Source organism: Alligator sinensis, unplaced genomic scaffold (genome assembly GCF_000455745.1).
Source record: "Alligator sinensis unplaced genomic scaffold, ASM45574v1 scaffold417_2, whole genome shotgun sequence".
In the NCBI taxonomy this organism is placed as follows: domain Eukaryota; kingdom Metazoa; phylum Chordata; order Crocodylia; family Alligatoridae; genus Alligator; species Alligator sinensis.
This window is the reverse complement of record NW_005842456.1, coordinates 101,970-120,162: the sequence shown is the minus strand read 5'-3', so window position 1 is coordinate 120,162 and position 18,193 is coordinate 101,970.

Below are 18,193 nucleotides of genomic sequence, written 5' to 3'. Positions count from 1 at the left end.
CAACCTTCTCCTCTCCCCCTGACTTGGGTCACAGAAAATCAGTACTTGTAATTCGTTAGTAAATATGCATAAATATTAGTCTTGTGTATATTATACTGTATAAGATTAAATCTGGAAGCAACAGATCATGCTATTACAAAACTTTGGGGCAAGTTATAGTGCAAGAATATTTAATTGTTTTATTTTCCCTCTGATACCAAAATCATTGTCACTATGACCCGTCCTGTATTTTAGGTACACAAACTTTAAATGCAGAGCATAGAAAGTTTGACTTGGATGTAAAATATATTCTTTTAATCATTGAACACAAACTGTATAGAAATGTCATGTCTATTGTAAAACACACTGTATGCACTCCCCCGCCCCCCCCCTTATCCATCTATACAGGCTAAATCCTGCTGCCATTAAAATCAAAGTCCATTGACTTCAATGGGACCAAGATTCAGTCTGTGTGTGTGTATATATGTCATATGCATCAAATTGAAAGGAAGCAATAGGTTGTGTGAAAATGCTGTGACTGCTATGCAGTGATGCCAAGAATTAAACAAGAGACTTAACTGTATCTTTTTTAACATACTGCTGTAAGTATTCATCATGTCAAAGGATGACAACTAATAAAAAGAATTACAGAAGAATAACGTGTCGGAAATTTACTGGCAGAAGAAAACAGTTGTCTAGGAAACATTTGCTTAGTGCTTCCTGAATGTTCTGGCTTGACAAAGCAGTCAGAATATTTCCCCCAACCACACAACCAGTTCACCAATACAGAGCTTAAGTGGAATTGCAAAGTCAAACTCCATGAGCTACAGTAGGGATAAGTGACAATGCAAGGATGGGGAAAATTAGCCAACTGCTCCTGTGTGTCTTTATCCCAAGGACACAACAGGGGAATCTTCAAACAGGGCAAAATATTCTTTGTTCACTTTTAAAACTGTCTGAGTTTTGTCTGCTAAAAGGAGTGTTAATCAGTTCTCCTGTGTTGTTTTCCCAGTTCTAACATAACTACATCTATAAGCCTCCTTTTTCCTACCTGACAGCTGAAGACCATACTGCCTATATACCTTCTGCTCACAGGGGTATTCTCAAGTTAAAGAAAAGAACTTTGAGATCCTTCACTAAAGTCTCGCTATGTTTGTACCAGTGCCGAGTATTATTTTTAGAAAGGTAAGAAAACTACATATTTGTTATGAGTATGTCATTGGGCTATACCAGCAAACAAAGTGCACCAACTGATGAAGTTTTGATGCGCTTAAGCTTTACTACTCCTCAGAGTCCCTAGTAACCATGATCTCCTACAAACTCATCACAGCAAATGTTCCAACATAAACTCTGTAGCTAGGAAACTAGAAGTACATTCTTTGCAGTGGGATCACGCTGGCGCTCCCTTATTCACTTTCGACCAAACTTTCAGAAATACAGGAAACTCTTTTCACATGTCATCTGGTTACAAGCTGAGTGGTAAAGTGGATTTCATGATGAAACCCCTTGGAAGTTTTTCAGAATATAGAAGACTTCTCCAAAAAAGGCATTACATCTGCAGCACAGGAAATCAAGCAAATAATCAAAACCCACAATGCTCTGTAATGAGATTTTAGCAAAAATGCTGTTCTCAGAAATGGCAAAATTGTTGTCCCTTTCTACTATGAATGGCTGTTAACTTTACAAATATTTGGACATTTTGAAGTATAACCTAAATCATTCTAAATACATTTTGAAACTACAATGTTTGGCTAAGTGGCAAAACACCAAAGTAGGTTTCACGATGGCCAAAGGGTGAGAACAATTCAAAGTTCTGTGTTAGGACTACTGTTTACTATATTTATTAACCATCTGAAAAATGGGAGAGCTGGAAGATGATAAAAGTGATACATAAGTTGATTTAGGACTATGTGTGTAGATGAAACAAGGGGGGGGTGTGCACAACACTTTAATGTGGGCTAAACGCTTTTGCGTCACTTTAATGGTGTTGGAGTTTGCATGCGTTGGCAGAGTATTGTGCATTAATTCCAGCCACTGTAGGAAATTTGGGGGTGCAATGCACCTTAAATGACTTGGGGTGCAGCAAACTAAAACTCCTTTGAGGAGTTTTAGTTTGCTGCCCCTACAGCTGCTAAACAAAGCACTCTGCTCCATGGGTCTGTAGAAAGCCCTGCAGGCAGCCTGGCAGCAGCCTGGGAAGGCAGGCTCCACCCAAGAAAAGCAGGGAGACAGATCCCCCCGCCCTGGAGCCTGCCTGCCTGCCTGAGCTGTACAGGGGCCCAGTGCTTCCCTCCACAGCTGGGTGCCTGCAGGCGGGTATCACCTGAGTGGGGGCCACCGCTGCCATGGAGGGAAACACCAGCCCCCCCTTCCCAGGAACCGGTCCACCCACCGGCAGCTTGCTCTCTCCTCCCCGCCGCTGGAGAGAAAGATAAATCGGGTGTGCGCATGGCATGGGGGTTTACTTGGCCCTAAATTGAAGCGGTGTTTTTAAAAACACCGCTTCAATTTAGGGCCCCTGTTTCATCTACACACGGCCTATGAGACTTGATAGACCTAAGCAAGCCAGTACTACCCAAGCAAAGCAAATAGATATCTTACAATAACAGATTATATCAAAAAATGTCAACACTTAATTTATCTATGGAAGGAAAATGTAATTGCTCCTGCCTTGCCAAAGTCTAAATTAGCTCTATCAACAAAGGAAAGGGATTTATAGATCAACAAAGAGTTCAAAGAACAGCTGCACTCCAACAAAGATATGAGGAGTCACAAGAGGAGCAGGTAATACAAAAATGCTATAATACTCCAATAATACAATAGTAAAATACACACCATCAACATTAAGTGAGCAACTAGTACCAATCATCCCATCTCGCACAGGATACAGCAGAATTCCAGAGAAGGGTGACAACAATAAAAGTCATGGAAAAACTCTCATATAAAAAAGACAAAAAAAGAGCAGCACAGTCAACCTAAGCAAGGAAATGATAAAAGCTTATAAAATAATCAATGGTATGTAATATATAAATCAGAAGTGTCCATTATCCCTGTTTCTTAATGCCAGAAAAAGGGGAAATTCATTGAAAATGATAGCCAACAAATTTAGTAGTGATGGCACAATTACATAATATCTAATCAAATTATGGGACTTGCTGCCACAAGATGATGTTGAGGCTAAGAATTTAGCATTCAAGGAGGGATTGGACATGTTTGTGGGTTACAGAAATACCCAAATTTATGAGAGTTATTGTTAAAATTAAGAGGTTTGGGAGGGTGACAAAACCTCAGGCTTTAGGGCTTAAATCTTCTCTAAGCATTAGTCTAAAATGAGACTTTACTTGGGGGGTGAAGTGATAGATTATTCGATGTCTAGCTATTGCTGCTGCTCTAAAGCAGCTACTACTACCCATCGTCAGAGGCAATAAAGTGGATTAATGAAACTCCTGGCCCACAAATGAACACCCTGGCTAAGTATAGCCAATCAAAAAGCCTGAGGATAAATTGATTCAGTCTTTGCAGGGTAGTCTAAACTGCAGAAATTAAATTGAAACAGAAGTGAACTTCTTCTTTCTGCTTTCAGGTCCCTCTGGGATTTGTAGTCCACAGTTGCAATCAGCAGTAAGTTCGAATAGGGGGAAGAGGTGTTTAACTCCCCTCCCTAGCCCCAGACCCCAGCCAGGGTTTGTCTGGGGGGGGCAGTCCCCACTTCCAGACTGGGCTGCAGCCCTAGCCAGGCTTGTTGCCCTCCGCCTTCCCTTGCCAGTCATTCCTCACTGCTCCAGCTAGGGAGCAGAGGAGCACAACACAGCCCAGCCCAGGGCTGCAAAACATGCTGGGATGCTGGGGGACTATGATTTAACTTAAACCAGGAAGAAGTTTGGGACAGAAGTTTCATAATCAGATTTGACCCAAATCAGTTAAGTCTGATACTACATTCAACCAGGTTTACCTTAAACCAGTTTCAGCTGGTTTTGCTGAAACTGGTTTATGTGCAGTGAGCTTCTGTTCTGTTACAGGTTTAAACCAGTTCCTGATCACTTAAACAGATTTATGTGTAACTTCTGTCCCTAGCCCCTGTGGCAGCACTAGGTAGCGGCCAGGACTGACTTTGTCCACCCGCATGTGCCTGCACATGCAAAACCAGGAAGCATGCCAGTGAGGCAATCCCAGGGCCAAAGTCTAGAAAGCAGCTCCCTAGAGACACCCTAGAGTGGCCTCATTGGTGTACTCCTAGGGCAGGAGCAGGTAGGTAAGGCACTCTCTGCATTGTCCTGGCTGGAACAAACTGCTGTAATAGTGCAGGCAAGCTCCCAGTCTGATATGCTATGACAAATCCTATGGTCCCAGTTCAAGGAGAATTGCCACTCATCATGAGATTTCCAAGATTCTTAGAATTTGAGTAGATATTAACTGGAACTTTCAGGTTCTGATTATGTGAACAAGGCATTAGATCCATAAGTGTATAACTAGATAGGAAGACAACCTAATCAGAACTTAATTCATTGCCCCGTTTCTCCAACAGACCGTGCTAAATACTGGGTATATGGATGCAAGCTTTGCAGATCAGGCCAAACTGTGCTTGTTTAGGCTTGGACTGGGAGAAAGATCAGTCAAGCAGCTACATCAATAAATAAAGACTAACCCTGGGACCATGTTCAGTTAAAGATACATGGTATAAAGCCAGCAAACCAGACATTTTCAGCTTTCCAGGTTTTGTAGAAGTGAGTGCATTTCATTAACAAGTTCAGTCAGTCTTTAGAGAAAAAAATATTATTGAGAATTCCACTTGAAAGAGGTATTATTTTACTTAAATTTACTACTGTTTGGAGAAGGAAAAAGAGATTGCTTATGGGTTCTCTTAGAATAAAACTAGTGACAAAAGCCTAGAAAGACCACCACTGCTCTTGGAAGATACTGTGCACAACTGCCCTTAAACATCTACAGCCTGTTAATAATGAAATGATTCAACTGTGCTCAAAATCATGCCAGGCTGCAACTCTAGGAACCTGGGGAAGAGAGGAAGCAAGTAAGAATGTTTATTTATCCTACAGTAACTGTGGTTACTTGGGATGTGTGGTCCATGCACATATACCCCATGCATGCAAGAGCTGAATCTTTCTGAAAAGCAATATCCATTGTGGCTACTGCAGCTAAGGGTATAAGGAATCGAGTGGCCGCAACAGCCATTCAGTTGCTTCACCAAACAGAAACCCAGATGTAGGGATTCCAATCACCAGGGATGGAAAGTGGCACAAGGGAAATCTATAGACAACGCAGCTCAAACATGCAGTTACTAAAACTTCTGTTATCAGAGACTGATAGACAGGGAAAGTTGCTGCAACCAGTAGTAGAGCTCTCCAGCAGCCTGAAGAAGACAGTTCTTCCAAGGGGACTGTGGCCAGCCTTGAAAAGACAGTAGGTGAAATGTAGAGCATACTGTGACATGCCACCATGTGATCCATGAGGTTGAGGAACAGCTTCATCCAACATGGGATGTATAGGAAGCTGATGATCCATGTCTGAACTTCCAGCTAGTTTTCTTCCTCCCTCTTTCTGACCACACCAAGGCTGTGGAAGTGTGAGGTTTCAGAGAGGAAGCTATGGTAGAAGAAGTGCAGTCATAACTGCATAACTGGCCAGAGTGGGCTGATCTTTTCTGGGTCGGTCAGTGGCAAAAGTTGTGGCCTGCATGGATTACTTGAGCAGAAATGATTTCAGCTGTGCCTGTGTCATTCTTGTCGTTTTTAAAAAATATACAGCACACTGGGCAAAGCTTTGTTAGAAGTCTCTCTCTCTCGTCACACACGATTCAGTTTTTGAACATAGGGTATTTTCAATCCTCCATAGTGGAAAAATAGCCCCAGTACAGGAGCATAGTCCCCCAGTTAGGCAAGCTGTGGTGCAGGAATGTGGACACTGCGAGAGATCAGTCACACCAGGAGTGGTAAGGAGGAGCTGAGTGGCAGATGCAGTACCCCATTAGTTTTGCCCTTGGTTATAGTACTCAGGAGGGCACGAAGGGCACATATACAGCCACAACAGATACTGCCATTCAAAACGTTCCATCTCACTTGAATGGAGCACCTGAGCACCAAGAGAAGAATCTGGGTAGACGACTGCCGAACAAACTACAGCAGGGGGTGTCCGTTAAGGAGTTAAAGCAAACACACACTGGTCTGTGACATCAGCTGCTTGTTCCAGTCTTAGTATTTACATAACCATCTGTAAATTTAAACAGAACATAAACTTGGGAATGCAGTGTTATATCCCCCACTCCACAATCACCAATAAACTTCCTTTTTCCATTTCACTGTTGTTTTAAACAAATTCCTCTGCAGCTAGTACCTACACTAGTGTTACCTTCTAACAATAGAAACAACCTGTAACTCACGTAACGGAACCACACAACTAATTCAGAACACAGACAGAACAGTCGCCCGCGAGTGAAACAACATCTGAATGAGGGAAAAAAGAAAAACACCTTGAGAACCACTTGCATCAATTAAAGATCCAAACTTAAACTTCAAACATTTCTCACTTACTGATATCTTAGGTCCCATATTTCCTTTTTTTTCTTTTATTTTTTTTAGAAAACCGAACAGCAGGAACAAAATACATAATGTAGATACCACAGCTGTTGTGTTCATCTTAGCATGGCGTTGGGGACAGAAGTCTGCTTTCTGAGCATCTCTGTCACTAAAAATCTCTCTTTTCACCAAAGCATCAAGGATCAGGGAACAAGAATTGACTCCTAATCTCCTTTCTCAGGTGATGCTGTTGAAAGAAAGCTGACTATGCAGTGACTGATGTTGAGCAGACCAGCCACTCTAACCAAGAGTCTCATATAGCTTTCATTTCCTGCAGCATTTCCAATCAGGATACATTATAATCTGCCAAGGATAACTGAACTAATAATGCCATCCTAATGCCTGTAACATCCAATACTTTGACCTCAGGCCATCTCAGGATGTGTTGAAAGGATGCAAAAGTGTTAACATAGAAAATTACCACTACCACTAGCAATCTAGTGAAAAGTAAATCACAGCAATTGTGCGGCTATAATTATCAAAACATAAATGACAAAGTCTATAAATGTCAGCACACACTGCAATGGCAGGTGCTCAGATTTAACAAGCATCTTCACTTTCATCTGCTAACAAACAGCTGAGCAGCCTACTCCTTAATGAACCCCCATAGACAAGTTTCCCCCAGGTTCATGTGGTCAATCTCCCTCAGCTCAAGAGTAGACCTTTAATAAAGAGCTCCATATTTATATCTTCCCAGCATAAATCACAAAGACATTGCCCTTCTATCCACTTGATTAGAGTCAGGCACACAAGACATCGACTAGTCACAAGAGAGACTCAGGAATTAGAGACCTATTTTATTAACTGTTCTAGTGGCAGCAGCAGCCCTAACATTTTTTAAGCTATTTAAAAGACAGAAGTTCAAAAATTCTTAAAATGTTTAAAAAATGTGAAAGTTTAAGTGATTCAGGTTTAGAAAGAAATCTTCATTCATAGTCATATCTATTCAGGAAGTCTAGACTTCTGTATTCACTCACTTATTGCTATACTTTTTATCCTTTAAGATCTGGGTTGTCCAACATAGGGCTGTCTCTAACTGGTAGCCCTCAGATCACATGGGGCCCTTAAGTAGCTAACATGCAGCCTGCAGGCCCTGGCAAGCAGTTCTCCCATTGCCACACAGCAGGGGAAGGCCCAGGGGTCTGAGTGCCACTTACACACAGCCTGTATAGTAGGGGGAAGTGTCACAACTCAAGGGTGTGATTTTGTTTGTGCGCGCTTCGGCACTGCTAAATTATTTCCCGCCACTAGATTTCTTTGCAGGGTGCATTTCTTAGTTGCAAAGAGAAATGCACCGTGCAAAGGAGTTCCCGCCATTCGCATGCAAATTTGTGTCCCACTATTGGCCAGTTCTAAATTATTCCCACGTGGCGGCTAGCGATTGGCTTGCTAGCCGTATAAGAGGCTTGAGCGGTTTCCGCCCAAGTTGGAGAACTCCGAGGAGAACCCCGCAAGGGAGGACTCCACAACCATCTGGAGGAGGAGAACTTCATGTCTCGTGAAGATCTCTAAGCGCTGCGGAGCCTATCGAACCCAGCGCAGGCTATAGGGGTCTGATCAACCCCTGGCCTCTCCCCGTCGCCGAACGATCCCTCGACGAACCCCTTCCCTGCGCGCAAGTTCCACGGAGCCTAGCAAACTTCGTGTGAGTGTATCCAGATCTCTCTGCTTCGAGTTGTTTTCTTCGGTTGACGCAACGGGCTCGCGTGTTTAGAGCCTTCAGCCGGATTGGGCTAGAGGTTCGCGTGGAAGGAACTCTTGTCCGCCTCTCTTCTTTTCTGTCTGTAACCGCAACCCAAGCAAGTTTTCCTGCCTGCACCGCGACCATCTTCGGTGTAAGTAAAATAATCTTTAATCAACCGCTAAGCGTCCATGCCTAATTCTAGCCCGCCGGCCTGCATTCCCCGACCCGCGTGCCAGGGCTGCTGGCCACAGTCCGCCACGCAGGCCCCCGAGGGCCTCGGACTGCTCCCGGCCCGCACAGGAAGAAGGGACACATGCTGCTGGCAGGGGGGCGGCGCTATATGCCGCTAGCCCAGACTGTATAATGGGAAGCTGTGTGCATCCCATGCACTGGGCAACCACCTGGCCATGTGCACCCTGCATGGTGTATGGCCTGGGGCTGCATAGAAGCATCACATGCAGCCCCCAATGGCCCAAAATTGGACAACGCTAATCTAACAGTTTGGAATCTGGTCCTAAAACCAACACTCCCTTCAGCATATGCATTGAGCCTGTTCCTGCATGAACTTGAAGTTAAGCATACAACTGTCATGCAATCAAAATAGAATTGTAAATTGTTAGTGTTATCTACAGGGCAAAAAATCATGTAGCCTGTGAAGCATTAAATAAATTTGAATCTATTTATAATTGTGGTAGCATCTAAGAAGGCCAGGATGCCATTGTGTTATGCACTCTACAAATACAAAACAAAATAGCCATCCCTGCCTGAGTGCAAGTTAAGTAATCTGATAAGATATTCATGTCTTTTGAAAACTTTGTCTCAGAAAAAAAAAGCAAAAGATGTGTTGATCCTGAAGAAAAAATATATATCAAAGAACTAATTACTGATGCACACTATCTTGGAAGTAAATATTTTAATTTCTCTAGCTTCTTTAAAAAGTTATCAACTTCGTTATAACAGCTTCTTCAAAGTAAAAATCTATTTCTTGCCCTTTTCCTTTTGGCAATAACTTATTTCTTCACTGGTCCAGAATTAACTATGGCTCTTTTTACTCTTTGCTGGTACATTAGGATCCCTAATTTAAAAGAAAGCTTTACACCATCACTCAACAGTAGAGTTTTGCCAGTGTGTTGCACTGCTGTCAGAGACAATTTATGTAATGATGTTGTTATATTTGGGCCCATCTATAGATTTAAATGTTGCTGAGAGTCTCAGTAGGATGGAGTCTTCTTAAAACTCTGGCACTGTCAGCTAAAAACAGACTATCACATTCAACAATAATTTTTACACTTCTGTGCGGGCCGGGAGCGATCCAGGCCCTTTTTCGCGCCACGTGGGCTGTGGCCAGCAGCCCGGGCACGAGAGAACAGGCGACATGCTGGAATTAGGCACGGACGCGTAATGGTTGAACAAAGAAAACTTTACTTACACCGAAGATGGTCGCGGTGCAGGCAGGAAAACTTGCTTGAGTTGCAGTTACAGATAGAAAAGAAGAGAGGCGGACTAGAGTTCCTTCCCGTGAACATTCTTCTAGCCCATCCAGTTGGAGGCTCTAAACCGCGAGCCCGTCGCGCCAACCGAAAAAAGTACTCGAAGAAAAGAGCTCTGAATAGACTCACACAAAGTTTGCTAGGCTCCGTGGAACTTGTGCGCGCAAGGAGAGGGATACGTCAAGGTTTGCGCTCGGTGATGGGGAGAGGCTAGAGGCTGATCAGACCCCTCTTGCCTTCTTGATATTCACGCTGGGTCCAATAGGCTCCGCAGCACTTAGAGATCTTCACGAGACGTGAAGTCTCCTCCTCCTGGTGTTCGTGGAGTCCTCCAACTTGGGCGGAAACCACTCAAGCTTTTTATATGGCTAGCAAGCCAATCACTAGCCGCCACGTGGGAATAATTTAGAACTAGTCAATGGTGGGGCACAAATTTGAATACGAATGGCGGGAACTCCTTGCAACGTGCATTTCTGTGCTGCAACAAAGAAATGCACCCTGCAAAGAAAGCTACTGGTGGCGGGAATTCTTTTGCACCGGGGTTTTCCTCTGCAGCAGAAAACTCCACCGTGCAAAGAAACTGCAATTTAGCGGGAACAATTTAGCAGTGCCGAAGCACTCACAAACAAAATCACACCCTTGGGTTGTGACAACTTCCACAGAGGAACAAACGTTTCTAGACTGCAAATAAGACATAAAAAACAAAGTCATCAGCCATACGATAAAACACATGTGAAAATAATAGATTTTAAGACTCTTTACAAAAAACAACATAATTTAAGGAAGCTGATAGAACAAGGAATGGAGATGGGGATAGAGGGCAGATGGGAAAAACAGAAGAGGGGAAAGGAGAGTTAGCGTAGAAAATGAAATACCATAATGTTCTGATTATAAGTCAGCCATTCATGTAAGTTGTTCCCATATTTTCAAGGTAGGTTTTAGGAAAAACATCTTTTCCTCCTAAATATGAGTTGATAAATACAGATGAAGTCCTTGAATCCCACAGGAGAGTTAAATAACCAAAGAAAGGACTCAAAGAGCTAAAGGTACTAAAAATACTAACATTTAAAAAAAAAGTTCTCTTTGTACCCAGGCTCACCATATAGTCTACAGCCTAAGAATCCATGTTAATACTATCAAAACAAGCATTTGTAGTAAAATGGAAACTGTTCACGTGTTTCAGCAATGATAGCCCCTAACTAGAAGGCCAGATTTAAAAAGTAGTTCTGAATTTAAACTTCATAGGATATGTAGGACCAACAAGGCTCAAAAATCCAATTTTCCTAATTTTTTGAGGGATATGGGAAATGAAAAAGTGGGTGGTTGTATTTTTTTTCCTTTTGTTGATAAATGTTAATTTGTTGATTATAATTTTTTAGTTTTTAGTTCTGACCAACTTCCAGGGAATTGCAGGCAGTGTTCAGCAGAACTCAGCGTGGTTATCCTTTCAGCTCACCTTGTGGGCTGTGTGATGACCAAGCACTTGGAAGCCTCACCATGAAGCTCCTCCTTCCACTCCAGTGGAGCAGGCTAGGTGGATCCTTCATGAGTGTGAGAGGTGGCCATCTGGGTCACGCAATTACTGTGGCCCCTCATTGCATGAGCAAAGCCTGCCACCATGCTGGAGCAGATCAACCAGCATGCCTCCCCTAAGAACAAGCCAATGTGACCCTTAAGGGGGGCTAGGCTAGGTCAAATGCTCTGTTCAATTCCACCATGCTGACAGATCATAGGTTGACCCCATGTGTAAGTTGACTGGATTTGTAGGATTCTTTTAAGGGGAAAAATGGTCAACATAACTGGAGCAACACAGTACATGAGGAAGTTTTTAGATTTTCATGAATTCATGAAAATACCAGAAGGGCCCATTAGAGTCTGACCTGCTATGTGCTGCACACTATTACATTGCATGTAGTTCACCTTGTATTGAACCTACTTATTTTTCACTAAAGCTCATCTTCCAAAAAGGAATCTCAATTTTATCTAAAGGCATCAAGTACTGGAGAATCCATTATTTCCGCTATTAGTTCCAGGCATTAATCCCCCTGTTAAAATGTGTGACTTCTAATTTGAATTTCCTAGCTTCAGCCATGACCTGTTCTCATGACCAGGGATCCTGTTTTTTTCTGATTTCAAAAAATCTCGAGTTTTTGGTTAAAAAAAGTAATCCCAAATCCACGTTTCCATGATTAAAATGAAGCATCACTCTGTGTGTGTGTGTGTGTGTGTGTGAAAAGTGAGGCTGGATTGTGTGTGTGTGTGTGTGTGTGTGTGTGTGTGTGTGTGTGTGTGTGTGTGTGTGGTGATGTTTCATTTTAATCATGAAAATGTGGATTTGGGGTTACTTTTTTTTAACTGAAAATTGGGGATTTTTTAAAACAAAGAAAACCAGGATCCCTGCTCAAGATCTGTCAGGAATAGGTGTCAAGCTAACCATACTATAATTATGTGGATTGTTTCATTTGCCCTTTCTTTGCGACTTACAGAATTTCCTTTGTATAGAAGACATATTTAAAATGAGTATCAGCAGGCTAGAGATCTCCTCCATAAATTCCAGTGCTCTTGGGTATATGTTACCTAGGCCCGCTGACTTTGAAGTTGAACACATCCTTCTTCATTACAAGAGGACTGGAAAGTACTTCATTATCCTTGTAGAATATACTTTGCAAATAAACAGGAATATTTATTAATTTTTCTTGGATTTTGCACATGATTCAGTATCAACCCACATTTTATTTCTAGGATACCGCTCTTGCTGAGAAGCTTGATTTTAAACTTTCAAAAATCAAGGCAACAGTCTCAAATTTTGATCAGGTCCTGCAAACTTTTGTTACCAGCAGTACTGCTTATTACCCTCAACAGTGACATCCAGGAACTATTTTTAGTATTAAGTAGTACATATGGTGGCAAAGGTTTTCAAGGTCTGGTGTAAGCTTCTTTGAAGTTGCCCTGAATTTTGATGACAAAACATCTATTAAAGAGATCTGTATTTGAGAAAATAAGGTGAAAAACCTGACCTTATCTTTCTTAGAATATCTTATATTATATGGCACTCTGTTTCAAAAATGAATGTATATGCTACAGTGCTTACCTCCTTGCAGAGGGGCCAGGCAGGGGGGTTGAATAGAGAAACAGCCAGGCAGGGACAAGCCCCAGCCTCCACTTATCTGTTTATCTCCTCACACCTCATATCACCCTTCCAAGAGTTTCCAGGGTGTGAAGCCACCCTGGCTGAGAATCACTGCAGTAGGCACATGTACACTTCCATCACCCCCCTGACTGGAGTGCTTTAAAATCACTGCAGCTGCATTCATCTCAGTGTGGTCCAGCCAGGGGCACTAAAGAAAGCTACAGTGACCTTTGGCTCTCCCACATCTTCCCACTGGAAGGGGAGGTAGAGGAAAGGCAAGAAGAAAGAGGAGGACCAGTGAGAAGAGGGGAGCAGAGAGCAGTGGAGGAAAACAGAGGGCAAGGAGAGCAGGGAGCAGAGAGGGAAGGAAAGCAAGAAAGGTTCTGTCCACAGAAGTACCCTCAGACTACTCCTTCAGAGTCACTGAAGCCTCAGCTCCTTGAAGGGGGTGACAGGATGAAACATTTGGTATGCCCACAGCACCACTTAGTAGGACAAAGGTTGTCAGCCTGGCCTTCCAAAACAGAAAAGTGAGTATGGCTATAGAGATATTTTCACTAATCCTTGTCCCTGCAGTGGTGTCCACAAAACACACCAGATCTATTAACATTTAAGAAGAAGGTAAAATAAAAAAAAATAAAATAAAAAAATCGAAAAAATGTGAAACGGCCAGTCTAACCTTATTGTCCCACTGAGGCCCACAAAATATTAGAGAGGCAGCACAAATGGCAAAAATGTGGATTATCAGATTTACAATGTGAAGAATCCAAGATGAAAACACAGGCGAGGAACAGTTCTCAACATGCACACTGCTAAACACTACCTTTAGTTATACTTTAGCAACTCCACACAATTCACTGGGGAAGCAGAGGCAGTACTGAGAGCGGAGTTCCAGCTGATATTTTCCCCACAGAACATTTCTTTTTAAATCTGACATGTTAGCAGATTATTCTTGATCTTTTTTTCAGAAAAGGTTTTGAAATTCTTTTGAAAGCTAAAACATGCCAATTGGGTTGTAAGGAACTGGAGGACATGCCCATGCATAGTAAGCAGTTTACTCTCCAAAAATATGAATGTCATGGGAAGATCATAGGAAAGTTGAACTGGAAGGGACTTCATGAGGTCATCTCATCCAGCCTTCTGCTCAAGGCAGGCAGATAGATCAATGACTCACTGGACTCCCTAGGCGTAATCTTTTCACAAATGGAGTACAGAAAGAGAAGATGACAAAAGAGCAAAATACATAGAAAGTAAAGCTCTGTGTAGCTTGGAATGAAAGAACAGGTTTGTATTGTAACAGGAAGACAGATTTTTGCATTCAGTAGTTATTTTATTTTCCCCTTTGCAACTCTGTTAATTTAATCCTGATGCTCATTAAGAGGGGGAAAGTATAAGTTTTGAGAAAATGTCTGAAGGATACTTGAAAATCAGCAAAACTCTTGTTATCTGGTGGCTTTTTCTCTAAAATCCAGTAATACCAATTGATAATGATTCAGCTTATTATTCAACTAAAATTCATATTGTAGAAATTATGGTACAATCATTCCCATTTCAAATGACCAACAAGCCAAAAGTCCATACGGCCAATCACTACATTAAAAACTTAACATTTCCTTTTTTCTACTTGGACAGCAACTGCAGAGCACGAATTGCATTACAATTGCTGACTTCCATCAGCTGAAACAACTCTTTTGGCTCAACCCTACAAACATGCTCTTGCTTAGCTTTATGTAGAAGAGCAGTTTCATTGAGGTCACCACCTACATGTGTAAAACTAAAAATACGCATTTTTACATGAGTCAAACGGTATGCAAACTTTGAACTTGACGGAACTAAGTTTGGGACCAAAACTTTTCCAGTTGATTTTTAAAGTACCATACAAAAGCATTAGTTCATTATTTCTCTCATTGTGTATCAGAATACTGTGTGCTTCAGAATGTTTTCATTTGTTTTCTGAAGGCTGTGGATGTGGTAGAGAGTGATGGATTTAGATACAGCTATTTATGAGTTCATACTTTTTCAGTAAAGTCCTATCATAAGGCATATTTCTGGCTAAAACTGTTTTCCAACTCTACACGGAGTTGGAATATTCATTCTGCCATCTACAGGCGCAGAACATGCTGGTGGTGGCGTGGGTGCTAAACAGTCTGAGATGGCAAAGTAGCAGATCTGCTGTGTGGATCATGGGATAATTTAGCCTAGAGTTTATTGCTTACAATCTGAGTACCAATAAAAATGTTTCACCATCAGCACCATTTAAAGCTGGGAACATTTGGCTCTAAAGTTCTTCAGCATGCCACATGCTTTCTGGATCAGAGCTCCAAAACAAGACATAGGGATAACAGTTTAGTTGTTAGAAGAGACCTACTGTTAGAAAAACAAAAGTACATTTTAAAAACCTTATTCTACAAGGTTTGGTAACATACTGCTCTCTTGTGGTTAAATCTGAGCAACTCACCTGCAGAACTATGCCATACATATAACAGCTCTTTTTGGCATTTCACTCTTTGCTTTATGTTAACAATTCTGAGTAAGTGGGCACTTAACACATTTAGTAATGATTCAGAATAAGTGTGTTGAAACAGATCTGCTTACCTTGCCTTTGACCAAATAGGCTTTTTTAAGGTTCTCCTCACCCTTTTTATAGGTGCAGTCATCCTGACAAGAAATATAAACAAGATTATTAATATTGCTGGCACAAAGGAACATAACCATTCTCTCCCTTTCCTTCAACAGGAAAAAAAAAATCCACTCCCATAGCAGAGGGGAACTGTTGCTGGCAGAATTATTGGAGGAAATCCTGAACTTCAAAAAGAGGGCCATGTACCATTCTATTGCTGACTCAGTTTTAAAACAAATGAAATCTGAAAATGTATAATGTGAGCAAAAAGATCTCTGAACCCAAGTAGTTAGATCAAGCAAAGCAAACCTGTAGTGATATTAAAGATCAAATTACCAGTTTTCTCCAGATATATGTAAAGACAAATCACTCAAACCTAAAGAGCAAAAGCAACCTAAAAGGTCTTAGAATCCTACTCGTGCTTTGATGATAGGTATTTGAACATTTGAATGCTGCCTGTTTTGGGCTCCTGAACATCAGTTTGAGCAGAACTGGTTTCACATACACCCATTTAACTGCCCATATTTAAAATTGGGGATGAAAATAGTCATTTAAATTACTGAAACCTATTTTTTACTTAGAGCCCTCTTCCCTTATCTCTCCTTCAGTTTCCTTAAGTGAAGGCAATTACTTCTAATGAAATCTTGAGATGCCCTCATAAATCAAATATTGAAAACTTGTTCAGCATCGCTTACCTCACACTAGATAGCTATTCTAGTCTCCCCCACATGATCCTTCATAATAAAAAGTGATATAAGTGAGAAGCATATGGGGGGGAATCAACCACTGATTTACAATCACTGATGCCCAGTGAAGAATGGCATACATAAAACACAAAATATTAATCATTCTAACAATTAATAACAAAATGGTCCAACAGTATTATGGGGTGAGTGGAAGAACAAGGTACCCTCCCTCTATCCTTGCTACACCTATAAAATAATCAAAATAATCCCAACAGAATTGTAGTAGGACTGTCTAAAGAACCAGTGTGAAACTTAAATACACAATGTAACGCAGGCTGTCAGATACCAATAATCAAGATCTAGGAGATTAGGGAAAGCTATTCTATGGCACTTCTGGATTGTGCCCTTCTTATTTTGTCATTCAGTTTGACAAATGCAAATGCAAGGAACAAACAGCCCCAGATTTACACAATACAATGTTTTGTACATCTCTGTATTAATCCAAATCTTGCTCTTTTCATTTTCCCTAAACTATGTCTTAATTTACATTTAAGCACCTTATATGTTCTCAGTCTCTCTTCCACTTACAGTTTTGGTGCCTGCCTTTCTTTGTCATTCACATGTGATAATTTACAGCATTTTTTTTAATACCACAAAAATTAACAATGAAAATGATGGCAGGTTTTTCTCTTCCTATTTTAGTTTATAACTGTACAAGCTGTAATTAAAAATACAGCACTCCTATCATTCTACATTTTTGGATAACTGCATTTTGTCTAATGGCTTCCAGATCCAGTTCTACGGATTTTATCTCTATTTGCAGCTCCCTCAAGGAACTGGCTTGGACTTCAGCGGCGTGGCTACTGCCAGTCTGCTTTGAGTAAAAGCTCAGTGAGTAAAATTCATGGCAATGGAGCTGCAAACCATCCATGACTTTGTAGTTATATTAAATATTCATCTTTTATGCCAAAGTTTTCCATACTTGAGTTCTTTCTGTAAGTGCTATTTCTTATTTAAAGGCTTGAACAAAATACCTTAGTTCTTTTGGGGTCGTGAAAGTAAAACTATACGCTATGTTCTCATAGTAAAGGTAATCCTACAACACTATTAAATGTGAGGTTTGAGGATTTTACCAAAAAGTGTCTAAGCTTTGGAACTTGGAATATTTGGTTGTACATTACTTCATTCATTTAAAAGTTTGTAAAAGCAGTACTGAGCACATACAGTAGAAAATTATTTTGTTAACTGGGCATTTAGAGGCAACTCTAGTTCCCAGCAACAAACCCAGTAAATCAGTCTTGGATTTAGAAAATCCATAGGTGAATTTCCTTCCTTCTGCTTACTGTTCAGTCCTTCCAGTTAGACCTGGAAGAAAGCATTTCTGCTATGGGAAACTTCTGGAAACTTGTAAGGCACACCAGTTGCCTGCCTTGTTAAAACTTCTGCTCACTTTTTAAGAGGAAGGACATTAAATAAAACCTTTCCCATTCACTCTTGAAAATAATGAAATAAGCTGATCAGTGATGGCTGTCAGATGGCACGCTAAGTAAAACTGCATACATTTAATTGTATTGCCTCCATCCCACCATCTCAATACATCATTTCATGTATCATGTGTGTGCTATGCAGATACTGTCTCCATAGGCTTATGTACAATATCGGCATGATAAAAGTGTTTAAATACAGCTGCAATATAAATAATAAGTAGCCAATAGGCACTTTAATTCTATGCCTATTTCACTATTCTGGTATCTGTACTGGTAACACTGACTGAACAGTAAGATGATTGAGGAAGACTCTTCTGTACACTTGCTTTAACAAGGAAGTTATTACAATTTAAGTTATTATTTTAAAAATATGTTAATTAACAACCTAGAACCAACATTGCAAAATGCAAGAGCACAACTTTGCATATCCTCCAGATGTCTTCAGCTATAGGCAAACATGGCAAGAACAGTTCTAAAAAGTTTCTAGGCTGCAACTTTTTAGTTAGACAAGGGGTAATGTATACACT